This window comes from Charadrius vociferus, unplaced genomic scaffold (genome assembly GCF_000708025.1).
Source record: "Charadrius vociferus isolate BGI_N301 unplaced genomic scaffold, ASM70802v2 scaffold564, whole genome shotgun sequence".
Taxonomy (NCBI): Eukaryota; Metazoa; Chordata; class Aves; order Charadriiformes; family Charadriidae; genus Charadrius; species Charadrius vociferus.
Window position 1 is genome coordinate 466,146 of NW_009647940.1, and position 4,663 is coordinate 470,808.

General features: G+C 40.7%; 1 protein-coding gene across 1 annotated transcript in view; it reads right to left on the reverse strand.

Annotated features, from left to right (window-relative positions):
- DIP2B (DIP2 disco-interacting protein 2 homolog B (Drosophila)) overlaps positions 1–1,923 on the reverse strand; it is a 36,484-nt gene extending 34,561 nt beyond the window's left edge. Inside the window, exon 1 of the mRNA XM_009883175.1 lies at positions 1,857–1,923. The gene's annotated coding sequence lies outside the window, so the exon portion shown is untranslated. The remainder of the gene's footprint in view (positions 1–1,856) is intronic.
- Positions 1,924–4,663: the final 2,740 nt, after the last annotated feature.

Below are 4,663 nucleotides of genomic sequence, written 5' to 3' on the forward strand. Positions count from 1 at the left end.
TTCAGCAGGATTTTTACAACAGGAGATTCCCAGACATAGGGGCAGCTGGATATAAGATATATGAAAAGCTGGCAGGCTGAGCCAGAATGGCAGTCAAAATGCTATCTTAATTGGTGACCTCCTATCAGCCTGTGTCTCTTCCCGAGCTTCGGCTCATTCTGTAGCCTTGAAAAGCGTGACAATTAAAATAGCAGGGCCACAGACAGTCTTGCCAAACACTTTTTTTTTTCCTCCTAATTAAACAATATTTTCTGAAACAAACCAAACATGCGTGCAAAGGCATGAGGGGCACAAGATCATGTTGTCAGATGAAAAGCAGCTTGTAGAGCTTCAGCCTCCACCGGACTCCAGGACAAAAGCAAGTCTGCCAAGAAGGATATGAAAGGAGCTTACATTTCCTTCTAAGACTCAAGATCTCCACTGGTATATACACACATTGGACTGAGCAACTGTAAAACCTGCTCAACTTATAAAGACCTTAAAGAGGGACTAGTGATGTGTATTACTTTTTGGTTTCTTTAAATAACAGAAACAGATTTGATGCAAAGGTAGCAACCTAGTTGTCAAGGACTCCTATCACACCCTGGTTCAGGGAAGCAATCCTCAGAACTCAGAGACCTGTTTGTAACAAAAATCTCAAATTTGAAGGCTAAAAACCAATTTCTGCTTGCCTTGCTACCTTCAGTACGTTAGCTCAGCCAGAATACACTACTCTCTTGCGTATAAAGCACCCACTATGGCAATAAGGCTTGGACATGGGAACAGGCGCCAGCTTTTGTTGAATACGCAAACAAAAGAAAGTTGAGAAACAACTGGGATGGAGGAGAGCAGGAATGAGACCTGTTTGTAACAAAAATCTCAAATTTGAAGGCTAAAAACCAATTTCTGCTTGCCTTGCTACCTTCAGTACGTTAGCTCAGTTATTCAACAAAAGCTGGCGCCTGTTCCCTATGTGATCTTTCTCCCCAACAGATGCAGTGCTTATGGTCAATAAATGCACTTTTAGCCTTCACTCTTATTGTAATTTTTTTGGCAGTAGTTCAGTCTCAGTAAATGACAGTAAGTCCAGTCATGACTGCCTGTCGCACCCATTCACTCCCCAAACTGCTCAGAGCCCGTCACATTATTTTTTAATGGTTAAGCATCTCAGCATATCAGTAGTACAATTATTTTGGGTAAGCATCCCTATAATAATTGAGGCATACTTTCAGTCATGTCCTTCAGTTTACAATTATATATAATTATCCTACACACAATCAGCTCTACTGCTAAGGATCTCTGAACCAACAGAAACAGACGTAAACAAAGTACATGAATTCAGCTACTCTGGTAAAATAAACCATCAAATATGAAAATTGTAATGTTTCTCCGACAAGGAATTAAGATGGCTGAAAGAAGGACGCAGTACAGACCAACTCTGCGGTTAAGCCATTTTTAAGAAGGTTTCAAGAATGATTCTTGAGGACCTCACACTTCACGACTGATTCAAAGCCCTTGAACTCTCAGCTGACAAGGGAGCAGGATGTGATTTACATGTGGGAGATAAAGACAGGGCATAGGAAGTGTTGAAATACATAGCACTCAATATAGAGACCCACCAAACAGCTCTGGAACTACCAGGAATCCCTGGAGTTCCATACGAACAAGCAAACTAGAGGCAAAATACTGCCCACGACTTCATGGCATCTATGCAGCCTCCACAGTGTAATCATTAGACAGCTAAGGAAACACATATGAAACAGAATAGTTCAGAGTTGGCAAGTGAAATCTCAGCACTCCACTCTATAGCCATTCCAGAGATCCCCTTAGTGTCAAGGCTATGCAAAATTCTGATGGCAGCTGAAACAAGCACCTACCTTGGGTTTGTGGAAGATACGGAGCCAGCAGCTTTGCTCTCTTCTTCTCATACCCCTTTTGTGTGATGTCCCCTAAAATCAAGGAAAGAAAACTCATTTAATCATGTCCTCATTTTTCAGTTTGAGTTCTGTTTGCTTTTCTTTTCAGCCACGTGAAGGTTCCACCTGAACACAGCAAGGCACATGCTGAAGAAAACCGAAACCAAATATATGTGAGTACAGCATGATTTCAAAACCTCCATATTACAGAACTTCTGTAGTTTCCCTTGGGATCAGAGACATACATGATACACTATTTAAATGCAATAATTTGAATGAGAACAGCTATCTAAATGGAATATCAAAGCAATGAAAACCTAAAAAGGGAAACTTGGAGTGCTTGAAAATATTCTGTAACCACAAAGCCAACCTAGGCTAACAACATGGAATAATTCCCAAACAACAGGGCAGAGGGAAAGTGCAAATTCAGAGCCTCATCTTAAACTAATCAAATTGAGAAGAGCTTTAAGCAAATAAAGTGAGCCCACTGCAGGAGCTGTTTAGGGCACCTCTGAAAACAAGCAAGGATGAACCAAGCCAACTTCTGGACTACTGTCCAGCAAGCACACCCTATGAGCCCGAAAATCAGACTTTTAATCATGTCTATTTGATATTCAGTGAACACAAGCTATGGGGTTGTGGGCTTTTTTTTTTTTAAACCCAGTAGTAGCTGTAATTCCACTGTTTGCCTACTTCGTAGAAGCACGCAGAAGACAGACACTTGAGCTCCACAGAAGCAAAAACCTCCAGAAAAGAATAGGTATTAGTAAACTTTTCCCTTTTCTAAAAAACTAATCTGTCCGATCCTGGAAATGTACCATCTGGCTGCTGTCTTTTGTTTTAATTTCTCACATTACATCAGAACCACAAGAAAGACTGGAACCTTGAAGGGATTAAAACAAAAAGCCCTGCAGCATTTCAAGCCTTTTCGTAGCCTGACCTGCACTTGTAACCTCTTATCTCTTGGGGCTGAAAGATTGGAAGTGATCAAACACATAGCAATAAGAAAACAGAATTATTTGCTATTACTTCTCAAGCTAAAAATAAGCCTGTATTTATATTACAACAAGAAACTAATGATTGCAAATGGCATGTTTTCTTTGCTGTGAGCCCGATCACAGCAAGGCAACAGACACTGAGCAGCACAGGGCACTGCATTTGCTGCCTCACAGCATCCTTCCGCCAGACACCTCCAGCCTGACTGGCAGGGCCACAGCAGAAAAGGTGATTAAAGGGTTTAGGCTCTAAGCCTCCCAACACAACCAGTATAGCTGTGAAAACATTCCAGCTAAATGGCCATTTTGGTGCTAAATGTGATTTTGCAACACTGAAGTGCTTAGAAAGGGAATAGGCTTTGCTGCTTTGTTCTGGACAGTCAAATGTCAGTGTCACTAGAAACACTTATGCTGAGAGTTTTGGAGCTGAAATGGGTACTTGCGCTGCTTTGTGGAGGGTGTGCATTTGCACACAAAATTTTATCTCACTCCTCTAACACTATGTTTGAGTCAGGCCCCAACAAGTCCAAACAAATCCAGCAGCTGAAAATTAGAATGTCCATGAAGCACTGAAATGCCAAGCAAAGCATTAATTTTAATGCTTGATTGCAATACATAGCTCAGTTAAATTAATCCAGCTCACAAGAAAGGTATGCTGCCAGTGTAAGAAAAGTACGCCTTCAAAAAAGAGCTATACAAAGACCATATGCCGAAAGGGTAACGTTTTGATCGACTGCATGAGCTACAAAATCCACCAGCTTTTCTGAGATTTGCCTCTCCATTTTCAGAGGCAGTTTTAATTCGCTCTGGTTGTTCATTTGGGTAGCAAATAGACCAGGGTGACTGCCACTTCAGGAAAAACCAACCTGCACAGAAAGGGGGAGGGATTTTTCCTTATAAGCCAACCCACAGATTTGTTTGCAGCTTGTTATTTTGTGATTAATTTCTCCACAAGATTTAATTGGGGTCTTGACATTGGTGGTTACACACTATATATAATGAAACATTTGCCACAGAAAATTGTTGGAATTACTAAGGAATACCAGTACATTACAAACACGCACAAACAAAAACTCAATTTAAGCACTAGTAGCATCCCATTCTCTCTAATCACTTGCTCCACACTAATATCCTACCAATAAACCAAACCTACCCTCACAGGAACGTGAGCACTGTGGTTCACAGATCTGCCTTTGGAAATTTGAAGTTGAGGTGAGATACTACTGAAAAACAAGAAGGTAACTCGAGCCAAAACACTATTTGCAACCAACCTTCACTACCACACAATTCAGATCATTTACATTATTGCTTGGAAAAAAAAAAAAAAAGGATTTTCTGAGCATAAGCTAATACAAAACCAAAAAGCCTAATGCTATTTGGCAAGAGCAGGAGAGTTCCGACTAGCAAAATTCCAGCAACAGAGGTAAGGGTGATAAATTCCTGGGACTTCCCTGCAGCATTATGCCTTGCCACTGCCAAATTTCCAAGCAGTTTGTTAAAAAAAAAAAAAAAAATTAAAAACAAAAAAACAACCATTACTTTGACAAACGGGTTGACAGTCTCAAGCACCTGCCTAGAGGATTAGAAAGCGTAATGCCTAAGTTTTTAGACTAGCCCTAGTGAAGCAGAACTAGGCAGTAGGGTCTGAAAAGGTTAGAAGAAACAGATAAATTAGAGGTCTTTATTTAAGGATAGCCATCCACACAGGTTAGAAACATGATACCGTTAACTGAAACAAAGCTCCAGCAAGACACAGGCACTAAGGCTCTCAGA